Source organism: Mytilus edulis, chromosome 8 (assembly GCF_963676685.1).
Source record: "Mytilus edulis chromosome 8, xbMytEdul2.2, whole genome shotgun sequence".
NCBI lineage: Eukaryota > Metazoa > Mollusca > Bivalvia > Mytilida > Mytilidae > Mytilus > Mytilus edulis.
This window is the reverse complement of record NC_092351.1, coordinates 78404050-78422472: the sequence shown is the minus strand read 5'-3', so window position 1 is coordinate 78422472 and position 18423 is coordinate 78404050. Positions and strand designations below refer to the sequence as shown.

The 18423-nt window shown below is 31.2% G+C and overlaps 1 long non-coding RNA gene across 1 annotated transcript; it reads left to right on the top strand.

Annotated features, from left to right (window-relative positions):
- Window positions 1-8408: 8408 nt before the first annotated feature.
- On the top strand, window positions 8409-17426 carry LOC139486334 (uncharacterized). Its single transcript, XR_011655551.1, has 4 exons — window positions 8409-8496; window positions 11468-11511; window positions 16368-16408; window positions 16970-17426. It is a non-coding gene; the product is annotated as an uncharacterized lncRNA (long non-coding RNA).
- The last annotated feature ends 997 nt before the right edge of the window (window positions 17427-18423 follow it).

Sequence of the window (18423 nt, the reverse complement as noted above, 5' to 3'; positions counted from 1 at the left end):
GTTGCTATCTTACACTTTTTTTCAAAGATCAACAAACATAATTAAAATACAAAAAAAAAAAAAATTTCAGTGAACGTAAAAGTGAATGTAACGATCCGGTTAAATTCAATGACGAAAGGTAAATAAATAGATTTATACCAGCAACGCCGATGACTAACGTCAGTGTTTCCCTTTTTATATTCAACAGATAAAAATAGATCTTTAAAATTCCCATTTCGAAAAAAAAACGACAACTTTATCAACGAAATCTCATGTACTAAATATCTTATTTTTTGTATTTATTGTTTTGCTTAACTACTACGATATAAACTAAACAAGCTTTGTCTAATGAAAAATGCAATATTTTGTAACTCTTTAAAACTGACCGTTCTGCGTCATATCAACACATGAGGTCTTACTGTACTATCATGTGTTGTAAAAATTGATAAAAGATACCGGTATTTCATTGCGATACATAGGACGCGTGATTCATTTTCATTAATCTCGACACTGCACTGAAATTAGTAAAGCAAACATTAGCATGATTAATACATGAAAGACACAATCCTTGACATACTTTTTTGAACCATTTAATCTTATCATAACTGAGAATTTCCATAATCTGTTCTATCCAATACTAGAAATAATTACGCAATAAGGACTGATAACCCTTAATCATATGGAGTACAGTGTGTAATTACGTACGAATATTTAATATCTATATGTTACAACGTGTTTAAAGTTCATATGATACTTTAAATTAAAAACACGTTTAAACTGAGTGTTTCATTTACATGATAGGCTACGATTTACTACAAAACACGCGTACATTATCTTTTACTTTAAAATAAACAAATCAATTATTGACTCAAGAAACCAGTTTGAAAAGGAAGCATGATGAACATATATATGCCTTGTACTATAGATTTTTACTATTAATACTATCAATCGGAATTTTCATTTACTATGTTTAGCCATCAATTCCATAAACTATATTTAAACTAAGACTTTTAAGAGCTATTTTTAAACGTAAATTCCTAATCACTCACATGACTATACTACGTAGTATTCCGGTGACCTACAAAATATCAATGGTATTATTAAGTGTTAACGGTATATGTATACGTAGGTCATTTGTATTTTAAGACAAATACAAAAGAGGAACCCATTACTTTTTTTTTTTAGAGTGATAGATATATGAAACCAACTTTTTGTCAACACATTATACGGCTGCTTAATTGTACTCCTCGTTTTACTATTTGCTATTACTTCGAACATGCTGACCTACCAAAACACATCATGCTGATTCAATTGTACAGTCCTTGTTTTGAACCGACCGGGAGCATTTTGAATAATTAAAATTTAAAATAGTTATAGGGATACATAGAAACTGAAATATTATGCTCAAAGAGAACCGACATACAGCTTTTCTAAGAGTTAATATTATGATGATTTATGTATATCCAAAATTTGACCCCAAGGGTGACTGGTGAATAGAAATATGGGCACTTGGTTTTCTCCCGACCGGCAGTAAAACGCTTGCCAAAGTGGGGCGTCCGTTTGGCTGTGCAGAATGTATTAGTTCGCAGTCACGTCCGGTCAGAATGGGGACGTTAAATTCGATGTCTCGTGTAAAAAGAGTGCCACGCTCTTTGCACGTTAAGAACGTTGAATGGCTTGCTGCTAATATATGGTCAAATAGTTGGTAAAAATGCATGACATGAAATTATACTCGTATGAAGTGTGTTATTTTCTTGAATTATCAACAATTATGTAGCATTTGACAATGACATAACAATGTTCTATATATGTATCCGCCTGCAATAACAAGCTCAAATACAGATGATATCATGATACATGTAGATGAGGCAATGCTAGAGTAAAGCAAGAACGGAAATGTATTTCAACGGATTGTTGAAAATTAAGGATTCTGATATCTGTTGAGTAATAATTCTACAATGCGTCTTGCTGTCGTTGGGCAGCGGAGGTGACTGTTTTTTTTTTTATCTTTTGACATGATTTAAACAAAAGTACTTTCCAAAAACATTTCATTGTAAGACATTAAAAAAATGTTTTAATTTCAAAGTAAGGATGAACTGTATTGAAGATAATTTATTCAATGAAATCAGCTTTTTATTTTTTATTTGACACTTATATGATCGTTAAAATCCGCTTTGTTTATAATCTGTTGGATATATTTTCATTAGCATTCATACAACACCACCCTAATTTATGTTATATGCATCTATATTGATTTTGTTGCCGAACTATTATTGTATACTATTAATTAGATAATATTATGTTAAGTTCGGTGTTTTTATGACTTGCTGGGGGTAATGGGAAGCTATCAGATTTGCTAGTAGATGTTAATCCCGATGTCCTTCAAATCTCACAGGAAATTGCAAATACCTTTGTCTGCTTGTTTGTCTTATTTGATAGTTTTTGTTAAGCTTTTTAAAAAATCTTACTGAAAGGAAGGTATTAGGTATGATATTCAATTATAACTTTGTTTTGGTTTATTTAAGCGGCATGTTTTTATTTTGGTATTTTGCAGAGATTTTTGTAAGTTAAGCAGATGCCTTTGTCTGGAAATATTACAATTCTTAAAATCATCGACTTTCGTATAAAAACAACCTTTTCACCCAAATACTTGTCAAGTATATATGAAACTTGAAAGATGTCTGTTATACCTGTAATAAATCATTGTTATTAGATTTTGAGAAGAACTGGTGAGTAGTACCAAAGTTCAGGCCATAAATCGTATAATTATCAAAATCAGTGATTTTCATATAAAAAATCATGTTTTCCTCCAAAAAAGTTGTCCCTTCATTAATCCAATACTGTCTATTACTTCTATAAAGATTAATTGTGTTAAATTTTGGAAAATACCTGATGAGTAGAACAAAAGTTAAATTCCAGTAACTCTCTACAGAAAGGATTCTGATATAAAAGGTTACGCACAGAACTACATTTACATATGCACATGCAGTGACGATCATTGCGTAATAGCACCAACATATGACCATATTTTAAATGCCCCGTTCCTAAGTTTAAGTTACTGCAATTATGGACTAATTTGAACTGGGGGACATAAATGGCCGTTATCATACCTTTCGTTCGAACTCAAAACAACATTATTTAAATATGAATATAAAAATAAAAAGATAAAGTATGATTGCCTAAGAGACAGATACATCTCCCCTAGAAATCCAATAACGATGAAGTTAATAAATATAAGTCATCTTCAACAGTAAGCGATACATGATAACACAAATGTATAACAATAAAAATAAGAAAACTAACGATCTGATGTTCATAACTACAAACGAAAAACAAATTTGATTTACACAAGAAAACCCCCGACTTACAGGCACATATATAAAGTGACGGGGTTTAACATTTTTGCTAACAACGTAATTGTTGTGAAAACTATACATTTGTCATCATTCGACTCGAACCTCACCTACTGAAATCAGAAAATCAAACATTATTATATGATAGACAAAATCCTTGACCTAGTTTATATAAACATAACTAGGAATTTTCACAATCTACGTTAGGTATTCAATACTAAAAATAAAAACGCGATATAGCCTTGACATAGAATATTGACAACCCATACTCATGTGGAGTATATGTTTAGAAATTTAAATTTAGAATTAATATCTTCTGAAATATAGTGCTATTGGATAATTGTCTTCCGGTTTTTGAATTTGTAAAATTCTTTTTTTTTTATTTTATCAAACAGGAAAAAATTATCAAACAAAATTGAAGGACAAAAAGGTCAATAATTGACTCATATTAAAAAAAACAAGTTTGAAAAGAAACATGATGAACATAGGCCTTGAATTTTTATCTTTTACTATTGATACTATCAATTGGAATTTCCATCAACTATATTTATCCACAAATTCCATAAACTATTTTTAAACGTAAATTTCTGATCACTCACATGACAATGTCACGTAGTAATCCCGTGACCTACAAAAGATCAATGATATTATTAAGTGTTAACGGCTACACGTAGGTAATTTGTATTTTAAATTAAACACAAAAGCACGACCCATTACCTTCGTAGAGACTGATTATTTGATATGAAACTAACTATGTTTTTAACACAGATATTAATCGCACCCCTCGTTTTAATATATATTGTTAATTTTAACAGGATGCTATCTCAACCTGACCGAACACATTATTTTACAGTCTCTAAATTGCACCGGCCAAGTGTGAACTCACGATCTCCCACATTCGGAAAGATTACTCTACCAAGAGGACTTTAAATCATTATGATCAAATAAAACAAGTAAGAGTTGTACATAGAAAGCCTACATACATTTTTTCTAAATTTAGTAAAGGCAAAATGTCTGTAACTATCAAATTTACCCCCCTTTTCCTGTGGCAGTCCAAATTTCCCCGACCATCATCTGGGATGGCCTCTTTTATTACAAACTTACTTAATTTATTGTATTTATTGTTAACTTGTTCTCGTCCTGAATTTGCATGAAATATTTGTAATTGGACGTTAAGCAACCAACATTCAATCTATCAATTAATTAATCTAAAGATAATATAATGATGATTATTGTATATCCATCATTTGAAAAAAAGTGCAACGGTCTTTTTCACTCAATGGCTTCTAAAATTGATTGATGAAACCTAAACACATGTCTTATGAAGTTTACTGTCCTATTCGTTTTCTGCCCCTCGATCAAAAATTGTTTACTATCGTATACTTTATATATTTTATAAATGCCACAAAATTTCACCAGAGTTGGTATTAATTGTAACAGTTGTCTGTCCGACTGTCCAACCATCCATCCGTATCATATGTGAAATGGTTATTCCATAACGGTCAACCAACTCGTAATGGCATTTTACGAAGGATTGATTTCAACTTTACAATTTGGAACTCTTGGATACAAGCGTTACCCTACGTTTCAACAGCTTTAATTGAAGGTGACTTTTATACGTTAATGTATGTAAACATAACGAGTGATCGACATTGGCTCAAGTATTAAGCATATGATGTTATCAATATCAATATAATACTGTGCCAAAATAAATCCCCCTTCAAAAATCTAGTAGCTGTTATAGATTACACTGATACATTTTAACAAGAACTTTGATACCTCTGCAGCTTATGGTGATTGAATTAAGCTTTACCGCACCACGAGCTAATAAATTATAATGGTTTTACTGGCTATGCTAGTTTTCCTGTTCAACGGTAAGACCATATTTTAAAAATTATATATTGTGTTGTTTATTCCATACCCATAACTATATGTAGGTTATGGAAGTGTTGCACTAATATTTAATACAAAAACAATATTGGTATGGCTTAAGCTTGTACGGTTTGTATTTATAAACGAAAATAAGTTTTGTTTAGCAGGCAGTATATGCATGTTGGCCTCAACTTAATTTTTATAATTTCTGATTGATTTATTGCATATCGAAATATATACCGCATTTTGAATCATTTAAATGACGTGTAGCAATACACAGTTTATCCTATGTGTTGGTCAGAACGAAATTATAAATGAGCTGTTAATCTCATATTCAAAAAATGGAGATACGTTAAAATTGTATGAGATACATGTATTGTGTTTATTTAAGGTATATCTATTTTTTTAATGTTTGGAGTACATTTTGTAAACCACAATGGTTACAATTCTTAAATGTTAAAAACAGCTTGATTTTTTTAAGTTTTAATAAAATAAAATAAATGCGGTTAACTATGCAAATACCAGACGGTTCAAGTTAAATATGACATTGTTTACAACGTTCACGAAGGCCTATTATATAAATCTAAATATATTACTGTATAATTCATAAGAATAATTGCATTACAAAAGGTAACCAGTAACTATGTTGGTTGTAAACAGATTATAAACAAAATTAATAGAGCATTCGTATGCCCTTTAAGACAGAATGTGTGAAATAAAATCATTGAATGAGTTGCGTCATAATAGTTACAATGTGTGTTATCATTCTCCATTAAAAAGTTGTATTTCTTATTTATTACTTTCAAAGCTATTTATCGCAGAAGTCATCACTCTATGTTCAATTGATATAATTAACTCCTTTATTGACAATAATTTAGAGTGTTTTATAGCTTCATATAATATAAGTCACTATATACTACTTATACTTTAATCTAAACTATGGACATTTAATGAAATATAACTTTGAGGCCTGTTCATATGCATTTTATAAAATATTTGTTGAATTTCAATTATGTGAACTATATTTTGACACACAAATCTCAGCGATTTTAAGTTCATCATACGTCGAAAATGTCTGTAAAATAACGTTAATATGTATTATTTTGGGATCGGGATGAAGTTAAAGGTCTGTGAACAGTTAAAGGTCTGTGAACAAAATTTTTTCTATAATTGAAAAATTTAGAAATGATTGTTAGTGAAATGGATTAACTAACTTGTAAAAAAGTACCCATATGTGTAAAAACGTACTAAAAATACACAAACTAAAAAAAATGCATTCTATGCAAAAGTGACTTGAATTCTTATCTAAACAGAAGCATATTTTTTGTCCCCGCATAACATATGGCGTAGAACCGAACGTTCGTTGTTCGTGTCTCCGTTCGTCCGGTTTTTTTGGTGCTCTCTATTTTTTTTGCCTGTTGAAGATATCTATTTTAAGAAAAATGGCTTCGTAAGCTCTGTCAAAGGTTAAACTTTTTTCCAGGTTTATAAAAAAACTCATACTATAGATTTATATTAGCAATTTATCTAACATGTTTTGTAATGGTGGACGATCAACTATTTTTAAAGAGTAATGTCCCTTGAAATATGTGAAATGCGGGGAACATTGGGTCTCTGATCTTTAATGGGTTCTTCAGAAAAATCAAACTGTGGTATCAATAGCAATAGTTAAATATTATCATGCGAATGCATGTTACAAAAAAAAAACAAAAAATCACTAAAATACTTACCTGCAAGGACATTCAAAATACAATATTACATTAACATGTCCTTATTAAATATTTAGATCAATATTGGAGGTGAAAAATGTCAACAAAATTTGTCCGGAAAATTAAAAACATAGATATAGGAAGATATGGTATGAGTGCCAATAAGACAACTCTCCATTCAAATAACAATTTATAAAAGTAAACCATTATAGGTCAATGTACGGCATTTTTTAGCAGACTTACAGTTATACTGTTTTCTTCAGTCAAGATAAGGCCTATTTATAACGAATATCCGTTTTTGGGTTGTTACTCTGTTTAGAGAAACTAAATGTTGACTTGAGTAACTCTACATTAATGAATTTTCTCTGAATGGTACCCCTAATTGTTATCTAACACAAGCAAATAAATAGCGAACCTTTTCTTGAATGTTGATAATATACGAGGAGAAATTCTTGAATAATCCACTTTTCATGGAAACCAAATTGAATAGAAAATGAATATTAGCAAAAGAGAAACAAACAAACTAGCTTAAGACTTCCAATTGATATTTTATAGTTTGTCTTTCTATGTTGTGATGCTATTATATTGTTTCAGAAAAGGAAAAGGTTCACTACCATAAAAACGTTTAATCTCGCTGCAAATGTTTGCACCTGTCCTAAGTCAGGAATCTGATGTACAGTGGTAGCCCTCTGTTTAAGTATTTCATACGTGTTTATCGTTTTTCGTTTTTACATATATTAGACCGTTGGTTTCCCCGTTTAAATGGTTTTACACCAGTATTTTTTGGCCCTTTTATAGCTTGCTGTTCGGTGTGAGCCAATGCGCCATGTTGAAGGTTGTAACTTGACCTATAATGGCTTTCTTCTAATAAATTGTTACTTGGTTGAAGAGTTGTCTCATTGGAACTCATACCACATCTTCGTATATCTTAATAATAACATAAAACGCAATTTCAATGAAACAAAAATATTTATTATACAGTATGGTAAGGTAAGCTCCGGTTTCTACTGCCAGTTTACAATGAATCCTCTTAACATATAAAATTTGATTTATGATTATGACGCTATACCTGATGATATTCCTCGATCAAACTGTTTTACATTATCTCCCGAACATATACATTGTATATGTCTTATTTAACATGCTGGTAACATTTACCACATGACTTAAAGTTATCTTTGTGCAGTCATAGCACTGTCCCTGCTGTTCTGTGGCAGTCTAAATTTCCTCAAACGTCATTTCTGTTTCAGTACCAATTATTGAACTTCCTGTTTACTGCACTTAATATGCATCAAATAAAAACTTAGGGACTATTAGCAACCAAAAATCAATTTAATCTTACGAAATGAAGGTAATATATTGCTGAAACTTGACGACAGTAGCGAAAACAATAATATTTGCAGGTCATTTAAGTTGTTTTAGAAAAACTTGTTTGCATCTGATCCAACATTAAGATACGCTCAGTGATTATATATAATGGAGATCACATGGCATCTATGTATAAAACCGAAAACATTTGATAACATAGTTAACTATTGCATGATTCTTTTGACGGCTTAGGCAGTTTTTAATTTTTGTAGAAGGTATGTGTTTAATTTACATCACTATGGATATTGAGTTTTCCAATTATGCATTTCTGAAATAAATTAGGCCTATTTAGTTTTTACAATAAATGTATATATCGTTCATTTAATTCAAATACACTTATACATTTCAATTAAATATTTGTATCGTCTGTCATGTATGTGTAAGGATTAGCTGTTATATCCATGTATGTATTGATTAATCTGATATGTTGTTCACTTAGCAGTTTTATATTAACACACATTCAAAAGGACATAAGTTGCATTTTATATGTCACCGATAATATATTTTATTTATGAAATTTATATAATAGGTCTTTGCGTATTGTCTCTTGACAATATGTGTGTGGTGATGGCTGAAACACGTGTATTCATATTCAAGTGATTATAATATCAAAATGTCGTATCGTTGAATGCAATAGGAACTGGCAGTCGGTCCAGAGCACTGATGTATGTTCAATAGCTTATTCAGAACATGTTTGTGTTTTTTCAACAGTTCCGTTGACCCTGCCAGTATCCTTTTTCAATGCCTCGTATCCTCATTTTAGTACCCTTTTAATGTCTTTGATCCATGCTCGTTTTATTTGAATCTACTTCGTGATATTTAACGTTATGGTCTCGGAAAGTCAGACCTTTAGTGAAATTTAGTACACGAACATCATATATGTACATCCGTGTCCGAATATTAATATTGTTTTAAATTGAAAGTGTTTCTATCATTGCTAGATTGATTGAAAATAAAAAAGAAAGCGTTCCATTATTTTATAATTTTTTTAAAGATAGCATCTTAATATTGGATAACATTACAAGAATATGCCTTTTCGCATTAACCGTTAGTTTTCTCGTTTGAATTGTTTTATAGTGTCATGTCGGGGCCTTTTATAGCTGACTATTCGGTATGGGCTTTGTACGTTGTTGAAGGCCATACGGTGATCTATAGTTGTTAATATTTGTGTCAATTGGTATTTTGTGGAGAGTTGTCTCATTGGCAATCATACCAGATTTTCTTTTTTATATTGATCACTATAATGATACATACGTCAGGTGAAAAAGTGTTTAAATTTAACAAATGCATGGTTATTGAATATGGTTTAAGTTTACTACACATATATAGAGACCTAATCAATCACAAACATCTATCATGTTATGATACCCTCTTTCATGAAACTTATAAACCGTGAAACTATTTTAGAAAACAGTATGTTACGTTAAAAATGTTAAAATGCCTTTTCAATTTTGTATTTAAAACTGTATAAAATTTTGAATAGTCTGTATGTATAACTTAGAAATTAGCATATAACAACTTGTGATTCACTTTTAAATGGTTTAAATGATAAACTGTGGGTTCATATTATTTGTCTATACCTAAAGTCATATTTCAGCTCATACACATCTATGCAAGTAAAGATTATATATGCAAACTTAATTAGATTCATTAAACATGTTAAGTTTTGGATTTTTTTCCCAAACCGAGAGAAGAACGACATATCATAATGCCAATTAACGACTAAAATAGATAACACTTTTCCAAAAAAAAAGATGGTTATATCAGTGGTAAGTGACTATAGATATAGGAAGATGGGGTTTGAAAACCAATGAGACAACCCTCCATCCAAATAAAAATTTATAAAAGTAAACCATTATAGGTCAATGTACGGCCTTCAACACGGAGCCTTGGATCAAACCGAACAACAAACTATAAAGGGCCCCAAAATTACTAGTGTAAAACCATTCAAAAGGAAAAACCAACGGTCTAATCTATATAAAAAACGAGAAACGAGAAACACGTATAAATTACATAAACAAACGACAACTACTGTACATCAGATTCCTGACTAAGGACAGGTGCAAGTATTTGCAGCGGGCTTTAACGTTTTAATAGTACCAAACGTTTCGTCCCCGAGGATATCTCCAGCCCAGTAGTCAACACCCAAGGTGTTGACATAAATATCAAAAATGTGGTCACTTTTTATAAATTTCCTGTTTACATAATTTTGAATTTTTCGAAAAACTAAGTGTTTTCTTTTTATCCAGGCATAGATTACCTTAGCCGTATTTGGCACAACTTTTTGGAATTTTTGATCATCAATGCTCATCAACTTTATCCTTCTTTGGCTTTATAAAATTTTTGATATGAGCGTCACTGATGAGTCTTATGTAGACGAAACGCGCGTCTGGCGTTCTAAATTATAATCCTGGTACTTTGATAACTATTTACACCAGTGGGTGGATGCCACTGCTGGTGGACGTTTCGTCCCCGAGGGTATCGCCAACCCAGTAGTCAACACTTCGGTGTTGACATGAATATCAATAATGTGGTCACTTTTTACTAAATCATAATCCTGGTACCTTTGATAACTTTTTATAAATTTCTCGTTCACAAAACTTTGAATTTTTCGAAAAACTAAGGATTTTCATATCCCAAGCAGATATTACCTTAGCCGTATTTGGCACAACTTAGAATTTTGGATCCTCGGTGCTCTTCAACAAAGTCCTTGGTTGGCTTTAACAATATTTTAATATGAGCGTCACTGATGAATCTAATGTAAACGAAACGCGCGTCTAGCGTACTAAATTATAATCCTGGTACTTTTGATTCTCCGTTTTTCTGACACAATAGCTTAACATCACAACATAGAAAAACACACGATAAAATATCTATTGGCAGGCTTAACTCAATCAAAACATGTAAATTAACACAGTATGAACGAATACAATTGATACATATATTTAATATTAGTATACATTCATTCTTTTTAAATACAGGGTATTTAACTTATAAAACCAAGAAAAAAATGGTTATATCAGTGGTAAGTGACTATGTACATATATTTTATATTAGTGTAAATTCATTCTGTTTAAATACAGGGTATTTAATTTATAAAACCAATAAAAAAAGATGTATATATCAGTGGTAAGTGACTTCGTACATATATTTATTATTAGTGTAAATTCAATCTTTTAATTACAGGGTATTCAATTGATAAAACCAAGAAAAAGATGTATATATCAGTGGTAAGTGATTATGAACATGTATTGTATATAATTGTACGTTCATTCTTTTAAATATGACACGCTGTAATCAGACAATGATGCCAAAAGAATATTTAGTAATCGATAGCATATATATTGTTTCTGACACCATGTAAATTGATACCAATGGATTTCCGGATTTATCCAATCGAGATGATTAAATTATCAATTTTTAAAGCCCGAGTTTCGGCAATGGCGTTGTCCGTTTTTTTAGACTGAGTTTGAATATTCCTTATTTTTGCCTCTCTTTCGCTTATTTCCATTAATTGGAACCGTAATAATATTTTTGGTTTTATATTTACAATGAACCAAACGGACAAAATATACATTTTAAATCTCACTAATACTATTTTATATTCATTAATGTATGAGAGGTTTTCGATGCATGCCTCATGACAAGACGTATTTTGTGAAGGTTAAACATATTGTTTATAAATGTACTGTTTATGCATAGCTTTTATGATAACGATATCAATATTGTTCAAGACGTACTAGGTCATATTTTATTTAGATAAGTATAAAAAAAGATGTCGTTTGATTGCCAATGAGACCACAGTCCACAAGAGACCAAAATGACACAGACATTAACAACTATAGGCCACCGTACGGCCTTCAACAATAAACAAAGCCCATACCGCATAGTCAGCTATAAAAGCCCCCGATATGACAATGTAAAACATTTCAAACCAGAAAACTAACGGCCGTATTTATATAAAAAAATGAAGGACAAACAAAGATATACTTTCTACTCAAAATGTTTCCTATTAGTTTAAAGTTGACTCAATGCTTTTTATCACGATGTGTAATCCATGTGAAATAGGAACTAGCCATCATTCCAGAGCACTGCTTTGTATAAAAGATCATTTTAAACCGTCATGTTGATGGTTGTATATTGTTAACATTGAACAGATTTAAGAAGATGCGGTATGAGTGATGACGGGAATGTACACATGTTAATGGTATAATCATTTTTTTCTAGCATTTGTAGAATTGTTTGAGAATGAAAAAAGATAGCGTTCTATTATGTATATGCTTTTTAAGAAGATAAGAGCTTAATGTTTGGAGGAAATTACATACCCATGTCTCTTCTACTTAACCTTATTACGACAACATACATTTCTGTCCAGGTGAAACATTGTTTGTTCCCTGATTAAGCAGTAAAATAAGCTTATCTTAAGGTAGCACAATACAAAGATGTTTTCACTCCCAATCAGACAACTTTAAACTGATGTTATTCATTTCATCCTTCTTTATATTTTATAAATGAGGTACCAAAAGAAAGAAGAAAGATTAATCTTTCAAATTGTGATAATTTCATTATGATATAATTATTACATAATAATTGGAGGTCAAACTGTGTTGTACAAGAATCTATAAAGTATTTTGGGATGCTATAACAAAGAAGCTAAATTCATTTAAGTAAGGACATAACAATATGGCAACTAATTACATAACAATTAATTATGTAATAATTATGTCATAATGAAATTATCACAATTTGAAAGATTAATCCTTCTTCTTTCTTTAGTACCTCATTTATAAAATTTAAAGAAAGATGAGTGGAATTACATCAGTTTTAAGATGTCTTATTGGGGATGAAAAATCTTTGTATTGTGCTACCTTAAGTGTGTTTTGATTATGCATTCATGGAGTCATTCCAGTTTTAACATAGACGAAGTTTTTTTTAATAAATCACCAGAGTTTTATCTCATATAAAACAGAAGCTGGTGTATGATAAACATTGAGACAACTCCCCACAAAAGACCAAATGGCACAGAAATTAACAACTATACGTCATCGAATGGCCTTCAACAATGAGCAAAGCCTATGCCGCATAATCAGCTATGCATTTATTCGTCTTGGATTTACATATATTGATATAAGAAGAAACGGTAGGTTAAAACCCGTCTCCATGGCGGTGGTATACGACTGGAAAAGACATGATCTTGAATTTAAATCAAATTCACATGATCAATATCAGCATATTTGAACCCAATCATGAACTCATATTCTGAAAACATCTATAATGTTATTTTACTTACCAACCGTGAAACCTTTTTTACAAAAGTAAAGAAACGTTTCACTTGAGATAAAATATAAGACAATGGAACAATGTAAATGACTATTCCTAAAAAGCAAAGCATTTTGAATTGCATTAAAGTTTCTGAAAGAGGGACAAAAGATACCAAATGGACGGTCAAACTCATAAATCGAAAATAAACTGACAACGCCATGGCCAAAAATGAAAAAAAGAAAAACAGACAAACAATAGTACACATAACACAACAAAGAAAACTAAAAAATAAGCAACACGAACCCCGCCAAAAACTAGGGGTGATCCCAGGTGCTCAGGAAGGGTAAGCAGATCCTGCTCCAGATGTGGCACCCGTCGTGCTACTTACGCGATAACGAATCCGGTAAATAGTCTAATTCGGTAGTTCACATTCATCAAAGGAAAGAGGATTATAGTTACGACGTTAGGAACATATCCGATATCATTTGTGAAACGGTTATTCCATAACGGTCAACCAACTCGTGATGGCGTCCGTAAAATTTACGAAGGGATGATTTCAACTTCTCGTTTTGGAACTCTTGGTTTAATAGCTTCCTTGTGAGGAGCAACCCTCTATCAAGAAAATCATGATAACGAAATGCAAGCACGGGAATATCGAATCAATCGTTTATACCCCGTATGCAGGTGCTGCTGGAATGTTGCTACTTAGAAATAGAAAGTTCACAATTTGAAAGCAGAAATCATCTCTTTTGTCGTAAAGTTTTGTTTTCAACCGACCCTCATTGTCAATTTCTAGATGTAAGTAAAGATAAGAGGCAGACTTAACTGTATCTATAGTATCCTTTATCTCTAGTTCGATGGGATAGATGCGTTCCACATAGTCACCATTTTTTTAATTATTTAGTGAAAGAACATCATTTATATAGCGGAAAGTAGAGTTAAAGGATATCGCTAACTTCTTATCTTTCTTCCTAAGACGTTTCTGCATGAAGTCAGCCCATAATAATATAGAAACAAGTCGGCAAGTAGAGGGGCACAATTTGTTCCCATTTGAATGACGATAGTCTGTTTAAAAACACGTCCTCCGAACGTCACAAATATGTTGTCAATCAAGAAATCAAGCATCTTGATAATGTCAGTTTAAGAGAATTTTTTGTTTGAATCAGAGTGATCATTTACAAAGCAGGATTTATCCCTTCCTAAGACAAGATACTTGTATCTACGTATCTACGTTGGCCATTCTTTTTTAGGAAGCAAAGCAATACCAACTCTTTCAATTAGTCTTTTAGTTTGGAATGTTGAAAACTTGTGTAAAGAGGAGAAAAGTCAAATGATTATTTGTGTTTTCATTTATTTTAACAGTCGCCACTATTGTAGTTATATTTCATACAAAAGGTTGTACTCTTTTTTTCAACCGAAAGTACATTTTGTAATTTAAATATTGAAATAATATCAGATGATATATAGGTATACACTTAAACGACAACACTCAACCGAATCAATACGGTAACCATAAATGTATCAAAATCTTCACATACTGTTTGCATCAAATATAAATTAATTAACAAATAATTCATTCATGCCAAACTTTGTACTCTTTTTTAACTTGGAAGTCATTTTATTTCTCATTATCTGTATACGGAGCGAACGTGAGGTGAAAAATGTTGACAAATATATAGACAATAATAGTGCATTGACTTGACATATCAACGATATAAGGATGAGGCTTAGAAACGGGGAAATGCGAGGCTGTGCCGAGCTATTTCCCCGTTTCGAGCCGAATCCTTATATCGATGATATGTCAAGTCAATACACTTTTATTGTATTTATACTGCAATCTAAAAGAACATTTTCAATTGTTGTTTAAAACGTTAAGTTAAGATTATTTATTAGATTTAAATATTTGGGCATGTTGGGGAAATCCCCTTTAAAAAGGCCTCATATCATGCTCACGGAGAAATTTTCAACACAATGAAATGTACATTTACCTGTTGAAACCCACACTCGATGGTGAACGAAATCATTTGAGTATGGACTAAAGTATCAACCATAAGCATAACAAATTAATGATTTATAGGTTGCAAACAAAAAATACTAATAAATGAAATATGTTTTTCCAATAATTGCAAAAGAAACCAGGTTGAGTCGTTCCACGCATCGTTGTATGCATTTGAAACAAGAACAGGTTGAAGAGGTCGTATGAATAATTAAATTTTATTTCGGCAACTTCTATTTAAATATTCATGAGGAAAAGTTATATCGGGTCAGTGACTGTATATGACATAGAAATATACAGTAAACGCATTTTGACTGCTCAAATAGAACGAGTGCAGTATAAAACATTATAAGGGGTACCAACATTAAAATAGGCATATAGCACATGCATGGAGGATAGAAATATTTCGAATGTAAAAGTAAAACGTATATTATTCTTAATTCGAATCGGACGTATAATGCACATTTGAAGACATCTAAACCGTATCACCATAAATACAATAAAAGAAACATTTAGATGTATACCTTTTTTAAGAATAATAATATTTAATTTACTAAGTAGCAGCAACAGAACACAAATATAAAAAGAGGATGTAGTATGATTGCCGATGAGACAACTCTCCACAAGAGACCAACAATGACACAGAAATTAACAACTATAGGTCACCGTACGTCCTTCAACATGATCAAAGCCTATTCCGTATAGTCAGCTATAAAAGACCCCGAAATGACAATGTAAAACAATTCAAACGAGAAAGCTAACGGCCTCATTTATATTAAAAAAAGTCCATTTTCAAATGAACTTCACGTAGATTTAAATTTCTTACAGGATTTTTAATTTATAAAAAGAAGAAGATGACAAGAATTGAGGTAAGTGGTTGTGTGTTTTCAGTGTAAATTTATTTCCTTAAAAAAGCTTAGTACAATTAAAAGAGATGGAATATATAGTACTCGATTTTCTTTGTTTAATGTTTTATTTTTTGTATAAATAGTCACATGTTGATTATAATTTAAGTAAACCATGTTCGGAAAGTACTGTAGTTGTACACGTGTTTATGTAAGCTAAGCCGGATTTCAAAATGGTCATATTTTTACTTTCAAGTGCGAAGATCTGTAAATAAACTTTGTATCAAAATACTTACATATAATGTTGATAGCGTTTTACGGTTATTTCATCATCACTTGCAATATGAACAGTCGCTTTTATTTGTGTACAAAAGTATTCATTGATTTACTCTTTTTTGTTTAAAGCTAGATACTGTCCTACCCATGATACTTGTGTTGCTTTTTTTCGAAAACGAATGATATATCGACTTTTTTATCGGGTTTATTTTGATACTATTTTTTTTTTAAAGTAAAAACTAATTTTAACAGGAAATTATAAATCAACCTTAATGCATCTTTTTCATAGCTCTCTTTTTTCATTTTTAGATACTTATACACATTATGGATCATAGTCCTGATGGGGGACGTTAAATTCCATCTTTATATCAACAGTCGTCTGGTGGGAGAACGACGTTATAAACTATAGCAAAATACTTCCTCGTTTCACAAGTGTCTGTTAACATCATCACAGACTTGCTTGGCATATATCTGTTTAAAACTTGAAATGTTAATGTGTTGCCCCTGCAAATAACTACTTTTATCATTTTGAACTTTCGATGACCTTTTTATTATTTTGGACTTGTGATAACCGGATTGATCTGTTTGAATATGCGATGCCTGGATTTATCATTTTGGACTTGCGATATCTAGATTTGTCATTTTCGACTGGTGATATTTAGATCTCTCATTCTGTAAAATTCTAGAATCCTCTTTGTTAAAAATAAATGACAACGAGGAGTGTTGAAAAATTTTAATACATAAAACAAATAAAAGTTAAATCTAGTTTGCAATGTATTATTTATTTTATTAACGCATACTTATCAAGTATTAGTGTATAACACACTAGTTAAGTTGCTTAAAATATTTTCAACTCTTTAAACCACCGATTTTAAAAATAAAAACGAAATAAATGAAGAAGAAAAAGAAAGTCATCTTAAAGAAGGAAAATCGAAATCGTTAAATTTATTTTCAAAATACTTCAAATTAGCTCACGACAGATTGATATTTATAATTTTTTATTCCATGAAGGACTAAGTTTAAGCATAACATACACTAAAAACACGTTTTAAAGGTTCTGATTGATTGCAAGGTATGACCTTCAATTTAAAAAAAAATTATAAGAAAATACTTGCGCAATGTACGTATTCTGAACTGCGAAGAAAATTCAAAAAGGAAAGGTCCAATTCATATGGCAAATTCAAAAGCTCAAACATATGAAACGAACTGATAACTACTGTCATATTCCTGACATTGTACAGAAATTTCATTATGTAGAACAATTGTGGATTTAACCTAATTTGAAAGCTAGCTAAACCTCACACTTGTTTTTCAGTCTCATCAAATTCCATTACATTGGCAATGATTAACGAACAAAACAGGTAGACATAATAGGTAAAAATAAGACATATAGGAGTACAACGACAACATGAACCCTATAAAAAGTGGGGGTGATCTAAGGTGCTCCGGAAGGGTAAGCAGATCCTGCTCCAGATGAATAAAGGCAACAGTAGTATACCGCTGTTCAAACTCATAAATCCATGGACAAAAAACAAAATCGGGGTAACAAACTAAAACTGACGGAAACGCATAAATATAAGAGGAGAACAACGACACAACACTACAATGTAACTAACACACACAGAAACGGACCAAGCATCAAACAAAATCCCACGAGAATAACAAATATAACATCAAAACCAAATACATGAATTTGGGATAGACAAGTACCGTGACACGTCTTATCGCAATGTCAATTTACACTCAAAAATAAGAGAGAACAA